Genomic DNA, 23828 nt, shown 5'->3' on the forward strand with positions numbered 1-23828 from the left:
GGGGTGGTGGAGCCCATCCCAGCAATCATCGGGCAGTGGGCAGGGGACACCCTGAACTGGTTGCCAGCCAATCGCAGGGCAACACCCTATCTTGAATGAAGGAAAACTTTATTTCAAACATTATAAAATAAAAACAGGACAAAAACAATGACTTAACAAATAAAAATAATGTTAACATAACATACTCGAAAAGGGGTAGTAAGAAGCAGACGCTTATTTTCTCTACCCCTTCATCTTCCATATTAAATACATTTTACAGATAGCTCCTCTTGTGTCTAACATAATAAAGTCTCACGGATATACATCTTACATAGGTCAGATATTAATAATTATAATAACAATAGTCACACATTTTGTACACTAATCATCGTAGTACCCATCCATTAACGTTATAATGCTACTAGTCACTAAATATCATTGTGACACCAAAAATAATAACAACAATAGCAATAATAAAAGTTATGATATAATAATCGTAACAATAACAACAAGGTTAACTATAGTTGCAAATGCAGTATTTCCAATCTCTAGAATCACTCATATGCCATTTCTTCATCTATTCTGCCAGTAATGTTTTTTGTATTTATATTTGAACACGTGAATAGTTGGACATTGTTTGATCTCGTCTTGTAAATTATTCCAAAGTTTGACTCCACACACAGACACACACATACTTTTCCTGGTTGTTCTCACCTTTGGGATTTTGAATTTTCTACAGTCCGTTAAGTTATAACTTCCTTCCTTCGGAGTGAATAATTTTTTGATGTTTTCTGGTACTTTTTGTTGACCTTAAATAGCAGTTTCAAAGAAAACATTTTTAGTAAATCATCCAATTGTAATAATTTGGACTGCAGGAATAAAATATTAGTATGATCCTGATATCCTACCCTGTGTATGGTTCTAATTGCACGTTTTTAGAGGGTAAAATGGGGCTGTAGTGAACTTTTGTAATTATTGCCCCCAGACTTCTGCACAATATGTTAGTATATTAGGCAGAACTAGAGAACAATAAATACAATGCATTATAGTTTAAAGGGAAATTGGCTTTATTAATTGTTAATTATTTATTAATCTGTAAGCCATCAAGGAGTAAAATTCGACTGGAAGCACCAAAACACAGAAAATGACAGTAGAAAAACAATAGAACATGAAAAAGGGAATGTTTCCACTTGACTTTAGCACATTTTAGTCAGTCAGGGTTGACAGGTATGCTAATCGAACAATCCTCGACACCCGTTAGCCTTTGTATGCTTTCTACTTCAATGACGACAAAAAAGTGAGATCCGGAATCGGAAAAAGGACGCTCGCTGCTTTTCATGAACTCGTCTTCTCGGGGTCCAAAAGTGGCGTTGCTAAGTAAAACTGAGAGGCTGAAATGTCGGCAGCATGAATTAGCAGATTGCAACAAAAGATCCTGCAGCTACTAACTAGGCGCCAAGAGGGAGAGAGTTGGAGAGAGAGAGAGAGAGAGAGAGACAAAAAAAAACAGAGTGCAATTAGTCCACAAGACTCATGAATAAGTCAGCCAGAGTAGCAGTCCAAACGGAATTTGTCTGAAAGAAGATACTGTGGGCTGAAAATATAAATTCCTGCATAGGGTGCAGTTTTAGGGACGCTTTGTCGGAAGCTGTTAGCGCTGATGTACGGGCCCGAAAACATGACGCAGGTTGGTTACATCACCATCACCGGCGGCACGCTAGCTAAAAAGCGTGGTGTTGACCTGCCAGTTGAAGAGCGAGAACCGGTACAAAGACCGGCCTCAATCGAGAGGGCCGCATTTGCTTTTTGCCATTCGACATGCAGCAAAAGCGTTCATGTGAGACTATTTGAGAAGGTCCAGGGGGAAACCCAACTTGTTTGTCTCATTCACCCGAACCAAATTCTGGATAAAGGCCGCCGGTAACACACTCTTTGCACGAAGTTCCGACCAGCTGTGACATTTATTTGTAGTCAAGTCGATTGAAAGAATGAAGGACGAGCTCCAAATGATTTGTCGGGGGCCAAACAAAAACTCCCTCTCTGTTTACCCCTTTTGAGAGAGACAGAGGAAAACAAATAACTGTTGAATCAGGGACTCACCATAGGCAGCGTTAGCTTACGATCAGCATGACACAGCGCTGTAACTTTGGATCGATCCAAGAGTGAAAATCTTTTAGCGAGAAGAGTGCTCCGGAAATTACAGTACGTAATGGAACGTTTGAGAAAAATATTGGGCAAGCTTTAACTAGAGAGTGGTAGTGATCTACTGCTGTTAAGATGTTTGGAAATACAGTAATCTCTTGCTGTATCACGGTTCATTATTTGCGGTTTTTGCTACTTTACGGATTTTATAGTGAGCTGTGTTCTGCATTCTGATTGGCTAAATATTCGCTGGTCCCCTTTGTGCCTTACTCTGTATGTGCGTCAATGACGTTGTACACATACGTAAAACAGTTTGACGAACCAACATTATGTATGCGCAAATGTTTCTCAACTTCAAGTTTCTCTAAAAGCCATTTTGACAACAAAACGCACTGGACCAACAAAAGCAAGGAAAGGAAGAGGAAGATGCTTTCCATCGCCAACAAACCAGAACTTCTCGACCCGCTAAATCTGCGTTAGAGTTGTATGTGGCTTTTTAGCCTGTTTGCTGCCTTGCGCTTTTTCAAAAATGTTTGATAATGGAAAAGTATATGGTTTTTGTAGGACAAACATGGTACATTCTCAACGTTTTACAATAACTGTACAATAAACATGATGTGTGTTCAAAGGCTTTTCATCATTTTGAGGCTCAAGTCATTTTTAGGGTGTTTTTTTTGTTTTGTTTGGTCCAATACGGCTCTTTTAACCTTTTGGGTTGCCGACCCAAGCCGTAATGAAGTAGTTCATAATGTCAACATGATGGCAACAAAGTATAAAAAGTAAAAACATAAGTCCTGAAATCAATTCGCCCTTTAGTGTAAAATGTTGTTTTTTAAAATTGTACTTTGACAGTACAGAAATAATTTGTAAAAAAAATTAAAAACGTATATAAAGTACTGTAATTGTAGTTGCAAAATAAATTGAGTTTATTATTTAGTTTTAATGCCCGGATAAGACTGTATGGTACCCCATACTCCCGAAGCACCCCCACAAAACTTCCCGAGTAACACGGTCCAATGTCTAATCCAAGTCCACAAAACACATGTAGACAGGATAGGCAAACTCCTATACACCCTCAAGGACCTTGCAGAGTGTGTAGAGCTGGTCCAGTGTTCTATGGCCAGAACAAAAACCACACTGTTCCTCCTGAATCCGAGATTCGACCTCCTGGTGTACCCTCCTCTCCAGTACCCCTAAATAGACCTTACCAGGGAGGCTGAGAAGTGTGATTCCCCTGTTGTGGGAACACACTCTCTGGTCCCCCTTCTTGTAAGGGGGAACCACCACCACAGTCTGCCATTCCAGAGGCTCTGTTCCCGATGTCTAGTTTTAATGTATCTTAGAGTATTTAATAAATGAATAAAGGTTTCTATTTTGCGGGTTTTGACTATTGCGGGACCTTTTTGGAATATCATTCCCGCGAAAAATGAGGAATTACTGTGAATCGTTTGATTGCTATTGTTTTGAGCTCCATGCAAGATCAGAGTAAACGGAATCAAACCCTAGAAGTAGAAAAATCCTTGCAAAACGGCCCAGGCCAAAAAGTCAAGTAGTTTGGGGAGAATGTTTGTTTTTGTTTTGAATTTAATTCTATATCAAAAAGATCTTGCTATTGTTGTTTGAACTTATTTGACTGAGAGTTTTTGTAATAAAACATTATTGAAATAAGAATTAATTGGGATAGGTCTATCTGTCATTTAAAATGACTTAAAATCACATTTACCAATTTTAAATTATTACATTTGGTTTTCGTTTTTGTTTTTTTTTCATTAAAAATGATTCATCACACATGTTTTAGATTTTAAAAAATGAAAATGAAAATAAAAAATACTGTCCAAACTAATGACAGATTTCTTTTCATTTGACAGCATTTATTTTTCATGAACAACATCACTCTTCAAAGATGGAAGAACAGTCCCCAACAATAATTAAGATTTATAATGATAAATCCTTAAAAAAAAAACAATGATATTGAAATTCAGTTTGTATTACTTTTATGCAGGTCCATTACCTTTTTGTAACGATTTCATAAATGTGGTTTAATTTAACTTAAGAATACTTTGGCCTTAGCTAAACAAGGTCGAAATACAAACAGGACAGTTGATTCTCAATATACCTAGAAAATATCCTTTACCATTTATTACGAATAGCATATATCCTTGAAAAAGAACAGATAGCGGTCCTAGCACAAATCCAAGTTTGTCCCCCAATAACAGCCAGTGAAGCCATTTTATATGGTTGCCAAGGCAAAATCCAGCGATGCTACTCTTCTTTTTACCAGCCGCTGTACCATCAACTTGATTTTTTAATCTGGTTTAACGTCTTTTACCGAACACTCTTACATGATTCAAAGGAAAGCCGTCTTTGTTGGCAAAGTGTGATGGGTGGTCCTCATTGAGACAATGCAGGTAATACCACCAGGCATAGCAGAGGAGCTTCCCGAGGCCCCAAGCGCCCGAGCATAATGGGATTTCTATGCTTTAAATGGACTTCACTCACGGTGATGGACCATGAGCAAGCAAAACTATTGATCCACAGACAATTTAGCCATGCAGTTGTCCTGAAAAAGGAAATAAAACCCCCCTGAATGTACAATTGAACTTCCCAGGAGGTCTGCCCCCTCGGCATGCGGTTCACGTGGCCTTGGCGGGCCACGTCCTTTGCAAGCCCTTTATCCATTAAATCTGACACTTAAATATGCATCGCCTCAGGGTCAACCGGTTTAAAGGACGAGAGTGCTCTTCACCAAGGACACAACTGGGGTCTTAATGACCAGTCCTAAAGAGAAAAAGTCAACTCTGAGCTCAGTTTTATTTCATACATCAAAAATTGATTTTTTTTTTTATCATTTGAACAATACAGCTAGATTAAGGAAAACATAGAAGTGCAAATGCATGCTTTTATCTCCTCTCACTGCAAGATGGTGGCACGCACAGGTGCACCGGGTAATGGCTTACTTTTTTTAAGACCTGCCATTTTCTTATATTTCCTACTTTTATTGCACTATTTCTATTGCACCATTGTCCCAATGCACCTACAACTCTAAAATGAATTTGAAACGTAAATACAATGCAGAAAGCAGAAATCCTTGTTAAAAATCCTAGCTTGATACATTAAAGAATGCTTTAAAGACCTAATAAAAGGCAAAAACCGTAGTTTGAAACCCGAGTTGGAAAGCTTAAAATGAAACACCAAAACTCTGTCATGAAGCTGAAACCTTAGTTCAAACCCTCAAAGACACTTCAAAACCTAAATACAATCGGAAACTTTGCTTGAAATTTTCATATACAAAACCCTTAAAGCTCCATTATGAAGCCAAACTCCTAGTTTAAACCCTAGTCGTAAACCCTTAGAATGCTTTAAAACCCTAGTAAGAAACAGAAACCCGAAATTGAAAGGCTAAAAATTATTTGGCCCTAATATGAATCCATACTCGACTCAGTGATTAAGGGCTATACAAATAAAAATGACTTCACTTGTTTTGAAATTGTATATTTAACTTTGGAAACACTTCAAATTCTTAATATGAAGCCCAAACCCCAGCTTGACACCAACAAATGCTTTAAAACCAAATACAAAGCCAAAAGCCTACTTTGAAATGCTAGATTGATACCCTAAAAATGCTTTAAATAGACAATATGAGGCCAAAACCCTAGTTTGAAACCCTAGTTGGAAACCGCAAATATGCTTTAAAAACCTAATATGAAACCAAAAACCCAGATCAACACTAAAAACTCTTTAAAACCCTCATATCAAGCTGAAACCCTCATATCAAGCTGAAACCCTGGTTGGAAAATCTGACAAGGCTCTAAACCCTTAATATGACCCCCTAACCCTAATTTGAAACCCTTACCACTTGGAACAGTCTAAAATCCCTACCTTATAAATATTATTATATTAAATATCTTATATATTTAGTTACATGGTTGTCCTGGTTTTCCACCTCTGATCTCATTGTAAGCAAAGTTCACAATTTCTTTTATCAATGACAATTCTGATTTCAATTTAGATCTTTGTAATTCCTTGCTCTCCAGACTCCCTAAAAGACTTTTGCAAGCCGCCTTCTTTTGCAGAAAATTAGCAAAATTTTGATTCGACTCTCATTCAACTCGGACACCCATTGGATTTCCTTCGGTTAAGTTCGAGGAAAACTAATTTGTCCTAAAACAGTTCACATGTTTGCTACCGATGAGAAAAAATAAGGATTCTCATGCCCGGCAGTCTTGAATGCTGATCAAGAGCAAAGACGTTTTGTGCTCCTGTCTTCTGCACATGCTAACAGCACCATAGCAACAGTTTCCGTTCAAAGGCCCTGGGAGCAGCCGGGCCCGATGAGGCTTCTCTTTCTAATTGGGCCGCCCCCGATGCCGTCCGTCTCGCTAAAAACGATAGCGGAACAATCGGTGAGCCTCCGCTAACCTGCAATGAACGCGGACTAAAGAGGATTAGGCTGGAACACTGCATGAGATTACCTACAATATCAATGCTGAGGGATGCGGCCCGCTGATCTAATCTTTAAAACAGGCGAAATGATATCTTTTATATGTAAACAATGTATTATCCTTTGATTATTTATCCCGCTATGTGGATTTTCTTTACCAATATCCCTTTTACATGCCACAAATAATCGGCAATAATGTTTTGGATTACAAACCAGGTACTAGTCACGCTATTCCCTAAAAATTGTACTTGGTAGTGCGTCAAAGACCACAGATCCAACCTCATCTAAATCCCAGACTGGTTTTCCGTTACAAAATATTGCTCAAGTCCTCCCCAGTGGACCGAAATAGCTCGACAGTGCGGAGAACGGCGTAATTGTGACTTTGCTTTGGATGTTGCGAAAACATGATGCGTGTGCAAAAATGCTGGAGGCGGAAACACTGATCATCCTCCTCAAAAGCCCCATTAGGAAACTTGCAATTACATAACCATGTAAAACATAACTCGGTTAAGTATTGAGATGATAGCGTTCGTGATTCATTAAGTTTACATAGATTTGAGTCTGACTCACATCCTGGGACACACAGCTGTTTATTTGGGACGAGGAAGTGGAATTTGACATGTTGATAAAGATTTCAGGAACTGGAACGCCATTTCCCCCTAGAAGGAGTCATTATGGGGGGACTGGCTAAACTGGGCACACCTGATTCTAATCTCCACACTTAACAGAATGATTACCTGCCCCATAGTACTTAATGATTGCCTTTGTGTTGCTTACCTTAGTGTCTGCTCTCCATGTCCTTTGTGCCCACTGATTAGTAAGTTCGATTGTTTGTTTTGATCCTTTAACCCGTCGTTGGGGGCACCACTTCCTGTGCTATGTCTTGGGCAAGTACAGCCTGGTTGCGCCCATCCCTCTCCAGGCCAGCATATGTTTCCATTTGGACATAAATAATTCCAGACTGTGTTCCTACTTGTGTCGATGGACTCTCTCATAACTTTTTCAGACTGTATTTCTCATTGATCGTTTTTACCACCTGTAGTTGCAGAATACATTTTCTTTTTCCTTTTTGTCCAAATAAATCTTCGTCCTAACTCTTCCTGTTGTGTCTGCTTTTGGGTCCGCATCCACCACACATAGTAAAACATACAAACTTAGCTAATGCTACGCCTAAGCCAACTCAATGACATTGTTGGGTTTCAGACTTTTAGCTCTCAACATATAAAACTGAAGTCTAAAAAGGGAGAGGAAAAACCATTATAAAAAATATGTTAATTTTTGATGAGCGGTAGCATCAATCCACATGGTTTTCTAAAAATAGCGGAAGTGCAATTAATTTTTTTCGAAAGGCGCCCACCAAAATCCAACTAACATTTTGGTACAGACAAAATATAGAGAACAAGAAAATATTTTATTTTTTTCTTGCTGGTGTAGAATTTTAAGCAAAGACAAAATATATTTTATGAAAACACCAACAAAACCCAAAATATTCTTTAAAAAAAAAGGAATTTGGAATAGTGTTATTAAGATTGTCACGAGCTGAACAAAGAATAGTAGTTTTAAATCAGCATTTCGTCTCCATGATGAGAAAAAAAATAATTGAAATGTGTTTTAGTATGTTAATTATAGGGATAATTCTAAATAGTTTATTTTAGAGTTATTTAAAGAGTAACCTTTTTCTAAATCTGTCATCAAATTTTCCTGATTTGTAACTAAATTGAATGATTTATAACTAATAAATCATGCTTGATACTCGATTTATAAATCTACCGATGATTTGCCACGATTTCCTAAAATGTTTCGGATTTGTGATCAGCCGATCTTTCCTTGAAGAAACCAATCTTTTACAACAATCCTATCTCCCTTCAACTCATTTAATTTGATTTTAAGTGAAAGGGAAAGCTCTAATGTAAAATATAATGTTATAACAAAAATGAGATTTGTTTATCCGTCTTATGATTTATTTTTAGTTCATGTGTCTTCTGTAAAATTGTAATCATTTCACAGCGTATTTATTTCAAAGAAAAAAGGGCAGTCCAAGATGCTATGCTAAACAAAGGCATTCCCCTGGGTACAATCTTGGGCCCCAATTAGTTATTTTATTCAAAATACAATCCTGACCTCTCTGACACGCTGTCATGTGTGTTGTATGTCTTTAGGAATACTTCAAAAGATCGCTAATCACTACACATTATGTTACAAGTTTTGATAGCAGTCATGTCAACTACAGAACATATCCGTCAGGCAGCTTTTATCCTATTAATAGACTTACCGAGAATAGCAATGGTATCATGTCCCAAACTAAAAATACCAACACTCGTTTTTATGTCTGAACCACACAAAAAAAAACACTTAATGAAGGTTTTATCATAAAAACATAAGCTAAAGAATTACACCACCGATGAGCTCAATCACTTTAGAGCTAAGCTGCTTTGATTCTTTGAGTAATCATATACAATCTGCCATTAAAAGCACCCCCTCTCAAATTAATGGGGATAAAGCACAATGGCCGTCAGAAATGCAAAATCAGCACTTGGTTTCACTTTCCTCAGCAACATATGCATTAATGCAAAGTGTCAATGTTAAAAATTCCAGGAAAGGAACTTATCCTCGGTAACGATAGGTGGATTTGCGTCAATAGAGATATATGGTACAGTCAATCCATTTTTTACAATTTGACTCCGAGTCGATTCATGCAGAAGCAAAACTCGAGTGCAAACGGGGACTTTCGCCTCCTCACACACGAACAGAGTCTGTCTGTCTGTCGGTTTGTTTGCAGCTAAAGACGTCATGTCGTATCTCCGCCTTGCTACTGTACCATTAGCGCGCCTTGCTATCGATTGTTCATTTGTCAACTGTTGGGTCGACAAAAAAAGGAGGGGTTTTGAATCGGAGCGTAAGGACTGAAGGAGACGTTTGTGCTAACGTTACAGTACAATTGAGCTGCAGTTTGACATTGGGTTACTTTCTCAGTGTTCGTTCAGCTAAACTGTAGAAAATCAAAATGTTGCTAGTAAAAACAGATACATTTTAGAACCGTTATCAGACAATTCCAAAAAACTCCACATAAAGCACCATGTTTTGAAAACCTTGAAAAGATTTAAAAACCTTTAATAAAGCCAAAACCGAAGTTTGAATTGCTTAAAAAAATCGATAAAACCCTAATATGAAGCCGAAACTCTAGAATGAAAACCTAGATCAAAACTCTAAAAATGCTTTAAACCCCTTAGGCCAAAACCCTGGTCTGAAACCTTAAAAACCCTGACATGAAGTCAAAGCCCTAGATCAAAATCCATAAAAAATCCTCAAACTAGCCTGAAACCCTAACATGGAGCCAAAACCCCAGTTTGAAACCCTACAAATAATTTAAAACCTTGATATTAGGCTGAGACCCTAAACCAAAACCCTTAAAACTCTAAGATGAAGCCAAAACCGTAAAACCTAACTCAACACCCTAACAACACTTTTAGACGAAAAACCTAGCTCGAAACAGTAAAAGCGCTTTGAAAGCGTAATATCTATCTATCTATCTACCCTGGTCATATCCCTCAAGAAGGGTGACCGACAGCTAGACAAACACATACAAAGACAAAGAAAATAAAGAAAATAAAAAGAAAATTAACTAAAAAGGGGAAAGGAGCAAAAAAACAGTGAAAGAAAGCGTAATAAAAGACCAAAATACTAGCTCCAAATCCTACAAACCGGTTAAGAATTGGATAAGAAGCAGATAGCCTTGTTTAAAACCCTAGATTGAAACCCTAGGACCATCAATCCATCCATTTTATTTGCCGCTTATACTCAGTAGGGTCATCCTATCTATCTTCGGCCAGTGGGAAGGGGACACCCTGAACTGGTTGCCAGCTATGGACAATTTGGACCGGCACAATACACCCGACATGCATGTCTTTGGTGGTGTGAAAGGAAACTGAAACCTACGAAAGCACGGGGAAAACATGCAAACTCCGCACAGGGTGGCTGTTGGAACGTTACAGGGTTAAACCTTAACGTGAAGCTTAAACCTCAGTTTAAAACCCGACATGGAAACCCGAAAGGGGCTATAAATGTCTAGTATGAGGCCAAAACCGTAGTTTGTAACTGCAGTTCGAACCACGAAATACGCTTGAAAAGCCTAATTCAATTGCTGACCTACCTATCAGAAATCAAAATTAGAATAGACTCTCAAGCCCTGCCAGATGCCAATATCTCCACTGTTTATCCATTTCCTCTTTGATTTAAGATATCTACAATCCAGGGATCAGAAGGACAACTGAAAAGCCATCTAATCACCTAAAATCACTTTTGGACTGACTATCTGTCGTGGCAAAAATCCAGATCTGTGTTTTATCCACTGTTTCTGACTAAGTGCAGTAGAAAAAAACACTATTGTCCTTTGTTAAGTAAACGTATATAGAGGGCATGTTAGCAAAAGTAAAAAGCCATTGCCGTCACCCCCAAGGCCATGTGCCGTTGAAAGCAAGGCGGCAATTTTAAAAAACATCACCAGCCTCCACTCATTTGTTGTGACAGTAAAATACGACGAGAAAAGCGTCCCCCCACCCCGTAATGCATCGGCAGCCTGCAGCCCCGGCTAACGACTTAGCGCAAAAGTCAACGGAACACGGTTAGCTTTCAAAGCACGCACATTTCAACCTACTTTGGAGAGAGCTCAAATTTTCTTTCAACGAACATGATGGAGAGGGTGTGTCCTGGGGGCTTCTCGGTACACAGCCCAGGATGCATTAGCGGTGCTCCCACTTGCAACTTTCATAAAGCGGCCCACCTGACGGACGTACGTGCAATACTGGGTGACAGTTTGACACGTTTGGTTTAGTCTTCGAGACGCGGGTCTCGGGAAAAGCCGGGGAAAGGTCATGCAATGCCTTGACTTATGGACGAGGTTTGTGTGCCGTGCGGTGTTTTTCCTTTTTAAACTCGAAAATATGTTGAAGATACAGACACCCCCTACTTACGACCATTCGACTTACGCTCAACGGGAGATACGAACAGTTTCTTCGGGATGTCGAAAAATATCCGGACATTGCTGTAAGTTAGGTTTTGTATTCTGTGCACCTTTTTCTGAGTACAGGACAGTACTGTCGTGCTTCTTTCCGCCGCTACTGGCGGGTGGCGCTGTGAGAGGTCACCCAGCATCCACCCCGAAGAAGAAATCCAGCTTCCTCTTCCTAGTTCGTGTGTAAATACTATACTGTATCTCCAGTGCGCTAAGAACTTTGACATTTTTATTGTTTTATATCTCGTGCAGCCATTCAATAGGGTTAGTGTAAAGTGTAAAGAAGAGGCAAAACGTTTCTTTTGAAACGAAAGTGGAATAAGAAAGCTTGATGCGGTTGAGAAAATGGCTGGATCGCTTATTTTCTAACACGGAGGAGGACCTCTTGAAGCTCATCTTCCAAAAGTATGTTACACTTAACTTTATTTATCTTATAGAACATATTTTTAATGAAATGGTTATGTGTTTATTCAAAACAAAACAGGTTACTTGTACAAACTTAAACATACTTATACAAACCTTAAACAAACAAAACATAGCCCTAAGGCCACTTACGGAAAAATTCAATTTACGAACGATCGTCCAGAATATTTTACGTAGGTCAGCATCTGTACCTAAAATTTTGGGTTCTGTTTCTCACCAAACGGTCTGTAGAAGTGACAGAATGAGGATAATCGATCTCATATTAGATGCAGGAATATTGTCCGATATCACAATGTGCGATCTGGTATCAGTTGTAATTGTAGATGCTGCTTTTGCTCATGATTGTTTTCTTAATTCAATTTAGAAGTAGGCTGTATTAAACTGCAAAGGACGTAAACAACACCATGATGTCAAAAATCTTATCCAGTTCTGGCTTGGATTTAACACATATTTTTGCTAACTCAGGTGGAGCTATATTTACAAATAACCCTCACCTTAAGCCCTAACCTTACCCTCACCCTAATCCCTAACCCTTGAAGTTAACCCTATCTCCCTAAGGCCCTGACCCCCATACAGTAACCCTTAACTCCAACCCTCCAATCCCCTACCCTTAATCCCTAATCTTAACAAATATAATTTTTCCTCGTTTTCATGGCTAGTTTAGCTTTACCGGCTAGCGTCACTTGAGTAGTTAATGTTCATTTACTAAGCAGCAAATATTGATGTCACATACTAACCACTGATTGCAGCATTGTGGTTGCAACCGCTAGCTGCTAATGCTATACTAAGTGCTATACTATTTTCTAAAAAATGATTAGTTTGTCCAATTTAATTGATTGTAGGATCATAATAATTCTGAAAATAAGTCAAATATATTTCCAATTTGTAAAAACAGTGAAAACAATCAAGTAGGCATAATAACATTTTTGTGCTATTATATGCACCACACGTATTTTGATTATAATTATTTCAGTTTAACATAATTGTATTCAGGTGCAAGGTCCGCATGTAAATATATTAAGATTAGCCTATAGCAGTCCCCTTATACAGTTGTACCTGTACTTACAAATGTCTTTATATATGAAAGTTTAGGTTGCAAAGAACCTCAACAGGAGAATATTGCCTCTAGTTGTGGAGGTGTTTCACGATACAAAGTCAAAAATACAGTAAAGTCAGCGCTGCTATTAGCCATTCCCAGAGTTTCCTGAACGTAAACAAACCGGCTATCGCTTAAAATCCACCACACAATCCATTGTACATTCGTCATCCAGTCATGCTCTTTGTGTCACCATTACAGTTCAGAGTTCAGAGACGAGGAGGATGAGGGGTTCTGGTAAAATGGCGGGAAGGAAGATGCAGCCCAAATTAAAATGAAAGACATTTTATCTAAATCCCACCAAGTCTGGGAATTTGTGGAAAGGAATCACCGGGGAAGTGTTGATAAGTCGGGCTATCGCTTATTATGATGACGTCTGCCTCCAGCATTTGTTACAGATTGTCAAAATCAGATGTCGTTGGATCAGTTTTTCAAAAAATGGAGGCAAAAGGGTAAATAAGTGTTTTTATTTTTTTACTTTTTTCTTTGTTTTTTTTTAACACTATGTGCCTCTCGTTTTATGTTATTGTGCAGTAATTCATTTTTAATATGTATTTGTTTCATGTTCTGATGCTCTTCTACGATTTACTAGAAGAATATCATACTGTATTTTTGCGGGGCATGGAACGTAATAGCGCGTTTTCATTCAAAATCCGGCTTTACTTACAAAGTTTTCAGTTACGAATCTACTCCCAAAACAACTTAAATTTGTAAGTAGGGGTACCTTTGTACAAAGAAGTTATTTTAGTGATTGACTGAGCCAATTTGTTACAAGCTGATAATAACACAATAGTAACAAAGTAACAGCAAAGTAATAACAAAATAGGTGATTATTCTAGAAAAAGGATATCAAACTGGTAGCCCTTTGCATTAAATCAGGAACAAGAAAGTAACTCTCAGGTTTAAGCGGTTTGTCAACCCTGCAACTCTAGTTTGTTTGTAAAGCTCTTTTAGAAGCTAGGTTAAAGATAATGACACCCACTATGCTGAAAAATGAGTACCATTGAAATTTTAGTAATATATATGCTAAAAACTTCCGAGCAAAACATTTTATGTATAGCCAAACTAGCATAAAAAAGACTGCTTTCAATATAACTGTGCAGATTTTGTTTGAAAGGCACTCAAAAACCGATTTATAAGCCAACAGATATCCATTTATACTCTGCAACAGTCTAGCCCAAAAAACATTCTACAGGACGCACCCATTCAGTTCCACCTGCAATCCAACCGTGAGTCGTTTAACCTCACATGCTCTCCCTTTTAAAAATAGCTTCTGTGTGCAAATATGCAGAATCTGCATTTTCCTTAGCGTCTCTACGTTCAAATCGGGAGCTTTTTGGCCCAATCAGAGGTCTTCTACTTGCGAGCAAGGTGTGTTGTGTGCATAGTAACACACGTCACTATCTCCGGCGTACGCAAGGATGTGCACGCGTGCATCACCAGGACCACACGCAAAAACATACTTGCAACGTTTTTCAAAAACATTCAGGTGAATAAAAATACAGATTTGATTTGATCCCTTCTGCATTGCGGAGAAGCAGCGTGCAGTCTCCGTCCAGCTGACATGTAAACAACACTCATTTGGTTGTCAACATTTCCTGGAATCTCCCCCCAAAAATTAAACAAGTGGCCCGATGTGTGCATCCTTACCTTCCACGGAGGACGAGTCTTGGCGTGCGTGCGCGTGGTCCGGCTCGCCTGAGCTCACATTCGCCACGCCGGCCGCTCGCAAAGGGGATGCACAAGAAACTGACACGAAGAGAAGCGGAGACCCGCGCGGTTCTGTCCCCAGTGAGAATGGGAGGGAGGTGCAGTTGTAAAAAAGGGCCGCTAGAGGGAACTAAACACCATGAATGAGGGTGGAAATGCCAGCTAGAAGTCAACCAAAGTGTTTGAAGAATTGTGATGGTGCAGTTTTAATCAGCGATAGTAGAATATATTTACCTTGTTTTAATTTTTATTCAAAAAACACATCAACCAGCAAAACCAAAACGACTTCAATACCGTATATTTTTGCTTATAAGCCTTTAAAATAGCCACATACTAATATAAATAAAAAATATTAATAATGCGTGTATCTAAACATGGACAATTATCTATTAATGTAGTTCATAATTATTAAAATATTTGTAAAAAGCTAAAAATATAACATGTTTATCATATACTGTACCTTCCAGCCGTGCTTTACGGGCAGACACTCATACACCATTTTCATATTTCACAATTGTTTCCTTCTTTGACTGGAAGGTTGTTGTCACCAATATCCACTTTACCATTCCCTTACAACTAACTTTCTTTGGAAGCATTATTTTGGGCAGAAAAAGGAAATCTAACCAACACAATTACACTGAAACGAGATGTGGTCCCTCTCAAGAGCATCGATTGGCTGAACAAGTAGGGAAGATCAAGCAGGGTATTATTGCCATCTACTGCTTAGGAGTGTTATTGACCCCACCTTTTCTTTTTGCCACTGAAAACGGGTCCACAACTAACTTTTGGGTCCCGACGAACCAGTTAAGAAACACTGCTCTGTGCATCTCATGATTCGGGAGCCAAACGTGGCTGCCACATCAGTTTATCGCTCGCAAGCGCGTAGAATGGATGAGCGTCCAAAAATCTAAAAATTAAATGTGTTTTCAAAGTAGTTGTTTAAAAGGCACTCAAAAACCGATTTATAAGCCAACAGATATCCATTTATACTCTAATTTAACAAAAAACTGCATTTCCCAAAATGCATGTCTAGCACAATACCTGAAACACACAACATTCCAGCATATCAATGGCAATGACGGAGATTGAGAAATAAATGACCCTAAAAATGTCCAAGCAGATTTTTACAACTGGTTATATTTAGATTGTAATGACCTTTAGTCAAAGCAACAATAAAGTTAGTGACTTAAAAAATAAGTAGTTTTATTGTTTTTACATCCCGTTCATTTACATTTCAGTTACATTTCTAATTTAAGTTAGGCTTATTTTGCCTTGTCCACTTTGATTTCTTGTCACGGTTGCCGTGGCGCCCAATTGGCCCCACCCATGTGGCACCAGCTGTGGCTGATTAAATGATTGGCTTTCTGTCTACTTAAACCCAGTGCTCTCATTTTTCCTTTGTCAATCCGTCAACGAACTTCTGCCCCGCAAGACGTGGGTTTTGACTCGGTCCTGTTCCTGTTGGTATTTCCTTTCTGGTATTGTCCCCGTTTATTCTGTCCTGTTTAATTTCAGTTTCCGATTTTGTTTACGTCTATTTTTGTCCTGTTTATTATTTTCTCCAGTTTTCGTTCCCATATAGTTTGTCCTGTTTCATTGTCTAGCCTGTCTGTCCCATCCCATCCGATATCAACTCGGGCAATTGGTATCGATCTCGCCGGCCTCTGGCTTCCTATTATTTCACGCCAGACTGCTGCCTAACGCGCATGACTCCCCATTTCCCGTAAAATAAAAGGATTGTGTGAGTAACGTCACGTGTTTGGGTCCTGATCAAGTTCTGGTCCATGACATTTCATCTCATCTCATCTCATTAGCTACACCGCTTATCCTCAGTAGTGTCGCGGGGGTGCTGGAGCCCATCCCAGCAATCATCTGGCAGTGGGCCTGAACTGGTTGCCAGCCAATCGCAGGGCACACAGGGACAGACAACTCACTCGCTCATTCACACCTAGGGACAATTTGGACCGGCCATTTCCCCTGAAATGCATGTTTTTGGAATGTGGGAGGAAACCGGAGTGCCCGGAGGAAACCCACGCAAGGGAAGTCTGGAGCTGGATTTGAACCCACGCAGGAGGTTCCCAAGACATGAACTGTGCCGCACATGCGCTAACCACTGCGCCGCCGTGCTGCCCTCATGACATTTCAAATCTCTATATTTACATGAGAAGTATGAGAGATGTTGAAATAATTGTTTGTGTTTTTATTTGGTGTACAAAATAAGGCTGTTTACACAAATTATCGGGGGGTGGGTTCTACATGTCTTGTTGTGAGTAAATAGGTGCTTTCTGGGTTTGTAAGGTTTATAATCGCTTGATAAGGAGAATTGCAATCATTAATAAAAGGAGCAATTAGTTGAGGTTGATAGGTATGCCAAAAGAATATACTGGGGATTAGAGGTAAATTCAGCCCAACCCAACCCGAGTCGTGGGTATATAAACCCGAACCCGCCCAAATCCGAAAGATTAACTTGATTTGATAACCGAGCCTGAAATAAACCCGACGCTTTAATCTACTGCCAAAGTAAATGCGCTTCAGCACCTAACTTCCGTTTTGGCTGAACTACACAGCTTGGGGTTTAGTCGGAGCCTAGTCCATCAAATCAAGTCTAAACTGCAAGTGCAGTGCCTTTGAACGTTTTTTCACCAAAGTGCACATCTCGGCGGCGTGCTGCAAACGAAAGTGAACCTGAACAAAATGGCACCGAAAAGAAAATCATATTCTGCAGACTACAAGCTGCAATTAGTGAAAGATTGGACCAAAAAGCAGAAAGTATGTAAAGCTTATAAGGTATTGGCAAGAAGTCAAAATGACGTCTGACATACGGGAAGTGGAAAGAGGAAATCCACGCGCATCTTTTACCCCAACACCATTTTTGGGGATTTAGTGATTTGGAATTAAACGGATAGTTCGGTAAGCATTATCTTTATCTAAATGATTACTTGGCCCCACCGGCCCTACTTAATGACTCGCATTTGAAGCCCGAACCTGGGCTGGGTTCATGTTGGCTTTCAGGCTTGGGCCCAGGTTCTTTCCTCTAGCGGGGATAGAAGATATTGTAATTAGCTAATGCATACGGTGTCAGGACCAGAACGGAGACAGGACCCACTTGCGTTTTATTGGAAGAAAGAGAAAGGGTTGCGCCCACGATCCGGTGATTGCTGGACGCGGGAAGCTGGTCGCTCTGAACGCGGAAGTGGATCTTCCGTGTCGAGCGATGGCGGTGTCGGGAACGGAAAAACAGGTCAGTAGCCGGTACAGGAGAGCAAAACGTGGTCGGGGTCGGAAGCGAGTCGTAAACCAGGAAAGGAGAGTAGACGTGGTCGGGGACAAAAAGAGGTCGAAAGCCGCGACGTAGTCAGGAGCAAAAAAGGGGCAAAGCCGGGGGACAGACGGGAGCAAAAAAAAGGTGGGATCCAGGGTCGGAGAAGGCTTGCCTAGTGTTAACTGAGGTTCGCAGACAGACTGACAAAAGAGGACAGATAGGAGTGGGTTTAAATAGGGACAGGGAGCCAATCAGAGTCCGTGGCAGTTGGCGCGAAAGGAGCAGGAAGAGGTGATGCATATCGGTAATCATGACATACGGAACCCGCGATACCCTAGGTAAAAACATTACAGTTGTATATACATATTAACCATGGTAACAAAATAATATATAGTTGGATATAAAAAAGATGTATATGATGAAGTAACATTATAAATAAATGTAAAGCAAAAATTAAATGTATTCACCTTTGGTGTGACTTCACTTAAGCTGGCAAAGTGGAGTTAGTGGTTGGATGCAGAAGGGGTAGGAGACAGCAGATCAAAACTGATATTAAAAGGTCTGCTTGCTTCCTTATTCCTTATAATCGTCCCGAGCATCGATTGGTTAGGGCCACATTTCTTTGCAAGGATTACAATGCACGTGCCCTCTTCGCATTCCTTAATAATTGCAAGCTTTGGTTCCATGGTTATCATGTCTTTGCCTCTCCCCTCAGCATTACTGAAAGCTTCTGAACTGAACAATATGAAAAAAGTCATTGTGGAAGGGACTTCATTCAATAGGATGTTGGCATATTTGTAATGCAAACCAATAGCAAAACCTGTGAAACTGGCAGTTAGAATGCCAGTTAAATAGGGGTTGACAGTCAAGGAAACTAGCATCATGAGCTAGATTAGTTAAAGGGGAAGCGCCTGAAAGTTTTCTAATTTGTGCTTTTTAGTATTGAGAGTTAAGTCGGCTACAGGAAGGTGCAACCTAATCTATTTCGCTTTTTTTTTTTTTTTTTTTGACAGGTCACACGCTTCGGATGAAGATCCCAAATGCGGATCTGGTTTCAGGAGAGAACCCTAAGGGAAAGTCTTCTCTCTTTTTGATGAGTGTATTTTTGGAAAATACAGTTTTTTTTTGTTGAAATGCATTTTGTGAAAATAACCTTAAACTGTTGAGCAGTGAAGTTGTCATGATTACCGATGTGAATCACCTGTGCCCGCTCATTTGGCGCCAACCGCTGTGGGTTCTGATTGGCTCCCTGTCACTATTTGAACCCAGTCCTGTCAATCCCTTGTTGTCAGTCCGTCTGCGAACCTCAGTTTTTCAAGGCGAGCCTTCTTTGACCCCTGACTCCCCCCTGTCCGGTTTTTGTTTCCGTTTGTCTCCGGCTACGACCCGTTTCGATCCCAACCACGTCTGCTCTCCCGTTCTGACTTACAACTCGTTTTTGATCCCGACCACGTCTACTCTCCCGTTCTGGCTTATGACTCGTTTCCGACCCTGACCACGGCTTGCTCTCCCAGTCCCGGCTACCGACCAGTTTTCCGCCCCTGACACCACCATCGCTCGCTACGGAAGATTCACCTCCGTGTTTGGATCACAATCCGTGTACGAGAGCGACTTGCTTCCCGCGCCCAGCGAACACTGGGCGCACTCTTTCAATGAAAGGTGTGGTAAACGTCACGCAAGTGGGTCCTGTTTCCGTTCTGTTCCTGACAGAAGATGCCATTTAAAAAAAATAAATCATTTTTTATAATTAATTCTCTAATTTTGATCACCACTGTATATATGAATGTTACTCAAGTTTTACAACACAGACCAAAACTTTACCAATATCGGTTTTGAAGACATTTCCAAAATATGATTTTCTGTCATTTCCAGGACCGGTTGCCATATGCGTCTCATTATTCCAAGGCCGTGACCAAGTGTCAAATCAGACGCTCGATCCTGAAGGATTACATGGAAATCTTGAAGGTAAACACCGCACCGCAAATAATACTCTGATGTTGTGACAGCCCTCTATTAATAATGCAGCGGTCTGCGAGGGAGGGTGGCCCTGAATTCATTAAACGACTCCAGACTTCGGAGATGGATGGAGAAGGGGGGGACATTGTTTTGAATTTATTATTTGGATGAAAAGTGGAAAAGCACCAGACTCCTAAGATAATGGACATTATGTCATCGGTAGCAAAAATTGATACTCAGAATCGTAGGATATAGGCAAGTGCAGTCAGAGGAGTAATGACAAAGAGAGCCTCAATTGCACTATAAACAATCCAAATAATACAGATGATCACAAACTGCAATTGGAAAAGAGAAAATCGTTGATCATTTTTAATAAAGACATAGTTGTGGAATTACGTGTTTAACTTCACATGCTGCGTTCAAGGACACATAAAAAAATAAGTGTTTCTCTTACACTCTCTTTCCCTTCTCCTTTTCCCTGGTCTTTCTTTTGCTGTCTTTTGTCTCTCCCTGTTCCTCTTTATTTTTCTTTGTTTATCCCATTATTGCTCTTTCTCTTGCTCTGTTTTCTTCTTTCTTGTTTTGTCTCTTTCTTTCCCTTTACTCTCCCTCTTTTTTCTCTTGCGCTCTCTTACTTCCTTTCTCTCTCCCCTTTCTTTCTTTTTGTCTCTCCCTTCTCTTTATCCCATATCTCTCTTTTGCTATATTTCTTTTTCTGTCTTTCTCTGTTTCTTTGATTATTCCCCTCTTGCTCTCTCATGGTTTCTCTCTTTCCTACTCCCCCCCTTCTTTCATTAACTTTCCTTTCTCTGTCTCTTGTTCCCTTCCCCTCTCTTACTTTCTGTCTCTTGCACGCTCTCTCTTTCTTCCTCTCTCATTCCCTCTTTTCTCCCTTCCCTCTCATTATCATTTTGTTTGCATCATAGCATTTGTGTCGTCGAAACCGAGACATACGCCAAAGATTGCTTGAGTCGCGTTTGTTTATCCTCGGCAGCAAGAAATGGTCGAGCAAAGACAATTTTACTCTCTGGGAGGGTCGACGTTTATGTCCGACCAGGCGGAAGGAATCGGGCAACGGGTGGGGAACAGCAAGTATATCAATTTTGCACTTAAGTCATCGGTGTGCTCAAACCCTGGACAAATACGACTTGCCTCAGCGAGCAAACACATCCGAGGCCTCGACTCAGACTGGCAACGTCTGAAAAAGAAGAAGAGCAAACACTTGGGAGTATTTGAGGTGGGGGGGCGCAAGAATGTCATCTCGTGGAGGAGGGAGATGATGAATGAGGATTTAGCCTCCATGATCTGAGTAGGGGACCCGTGCCAAAGTAGATACCCTCTCCTTCACCCCCTCCATCGCTATATACACATGGGACCCTATCGGGGGAGCCTGGGGAATAGAAATCAGGGTGTGAGGAGATTATAACAGGGTAAATCATGTGACTGGGGGAGGTGATGTGGTGTCAGATTTGCCCAACAAAGGACGGTTTGGTTTGAAAATATGAAGGGCAGGCACAAAGGCCTTGACGATAGTTAGATTTGAGGTCGGTATGGAAATGCCCAATAGTCATCATTAGTGATGGTGCCAAAAAGCTTCACATTAGCATAGCATGGAATGGTTCCTGAGTTTTTGAAACACTGTTCTGTGAGTATTTTTGCACATGTTTTTGTGTCTTTGTTTTCCCAATTTTCCCTTTCAGGACTTGATAATTGACTTGAAAAAATGCGATCATTCACAAATATGATGTATCTAAATCACTTCCAAGAGTACCTCTCTAAAGTGACCGCAACATAGTGCCAAAATTCATGATGAAGGGCACAGGAACTTTGTCCAGTGGAACTAAGCAAGCTAAGACTGACTATGATTATTATAATGGATATGATAACTCAAAAGGACAAGAAAGGTTAAGAGCAACTACCACTATACTAATACTAACACTACACTACACTATACTGTGAAGCTTAAAGAGTGGTCAATACATATACAATATTATCATTACAAGGTGCATTTTAACAGTAAATTACTTGACAAGCTATCTTTGTATGAAACACAGTTACTACTTAAGAATCAGAATGCCATTTACCATTGTGTTAAATTGTGTAATATTTGACCACTTGATGGCACTGTTGTCAAATGCAAACAAAAACCAGTGCCACAGCAAGCAGCAAGACGCAGACATACACGACTCATAGATATTGATTCCACTATTTAAAAGAAATACAAATTTCTGGACATATGATTGGTTATAACAATTAAAATTGGTATGATAATTCATGTATTCAAATCCATGTTTTGTGACTGAATGGTTTTTTTTGGTACCACTAGGAGGCACTAGATATTACACACTGTTCATTTAAGACTATACAAAATAAGAATTGCTAATAAATCTTTGTGATGCATTATCCTCCTAAGGGGCATAGTAACAGTGTAAGTCTACATAAAGTGTGGTCATAACAAGATATTACAATTTACAATGATGAGGCAGGTGGTACATAGCACAGGACTACCAAGTCCAAGAGAACATCCTTATGATTGAAATGATATATTTCTGCCCAAAAATTGAGAAACTTAAAAAGGTTTATCTATTATTTCACTTTTTTTTTCATTTTAAGGAGCTGGGTAACTGGAAAATACTAATACAAGCTGAGACTATTATTCATCTTTATGTGAGACACAATAACTGCATAAAAATAGAAAAGCTAAAAGTTGCGTCCACAACTCTGTAAAACAGTTTGTTTAAGCAACATAGTAACAGGTAATTAAAAGTGATTATTACAGCTTAACAATATACTAGAATGGTGAGGGACATGGTGACATTATAGGACTGGACAGGCTAAGCTAGGCTAATGCATTATTATCACAAGAGACATAATAACTCCATGTAAGTCTACATATTATGGGTGGTTAATACCAGGAGGCAGCCTGGCCAACACACATGTTCCTCCTTAGCTGCACCTGACTAATCAAGAAACCAGCATTACAGGATTGTGCCAACAGCATAAGCTGTTTGGTCAATGCCTTTCACTTTCATTGTCACTACCACACGACTGCCATCCACGCTCATAGTTTTTTTACCTCACACCTCGATTACTGCAATTCCCTCTGCAGTTTGCCTCAAAAGTCCCTCCATAAATTTCAGCTGGTCCATTACTCTGCTGCATGCATCATCGCCAAAACCACATTTTGCCATCACATTACCCTTGTCTTTCAGCAACTCCACTGGCTCCCAATCAACCATAGAATCAACTACAAAATCCTCCTCTACACCTACACGGCCATTCATAATCTTGCCCCTCCATACCTCTCCGACCTTTTCACATTGCCATGCCATCCCGCACCCTCAGATCATCCTCCTTCCTCCATCTCACTTTACCCACTGCCTGCCTCAGCCCCATGGGGACCAGAGCTTTCAGACGCTCTACCACCCAGCTCTGGAACTCATTAACGCCTGACCTCCGGAATTACGCCACCATGTCCACCCTCAAATCCGGACTCAAAACCCACCTCTTCAGACTTGCCTTTTCTTGACCATCCGCCTCATATACTGCCCCTTTAAAATGTTTTATTGGCTATTCATTACTTGCTTGTTATACTCCTCGTTTATTGTTGTGTACTACTTATATGTACAGCGTACTTGGGTGTCCTGAGACGCCCTTTGAAGTAGAATGCAGTATTATTGTTATTGTTATTATGATTTTGATTATTTCTACATTGCCATGTTTCAATCTAGTTTTTTGAAAGTTTGTTGATTGTTGTCATATGAATTTGTCATGATTACCGATGTGAATCACCTGTGCCCATTCATTT

At 39.9% G+C, this 23828-nt stretch overlaps 1 protein-coding gene across 1 annotated transcript in view; it reads right to left on the reverse strand.

Moving 5' to 3' along the window:
• cntn1a (contactin 1a) overlaps positions 1-14887 on the reverse strand; it is a 126080-nt gene extending 111193 nt beyond the window's left edge. Inside the window, exon 1 of the mRNA XM_088340386.1 lies at positions 14743-14887. The gene's annotated coding sequence lies outside the window, so the exon portion shown is untranslated. The remainder of the gene's footprint in view (positions 1-14742) is intronic.
• Between the last annotated feature and the right edge of the window lie 8941 nt (positions 14888-23828).

This window comes from Urocampus carinirostris, chromosome 7 (genome assembly GCF_059441175.1).
Source record: "Urocampus carinirostris isolate Australia breed hairy pipefish chromosome 7, RoL_Ucar_1.0, whole genome shotgun sequence".
Taxonomy (NCBI): Eukaryota; Metazoa; Chordata; class Actinopteri; order Syngnathiformes; family Syngnathidae; genus Urocampus; species Urocampus carinirostris.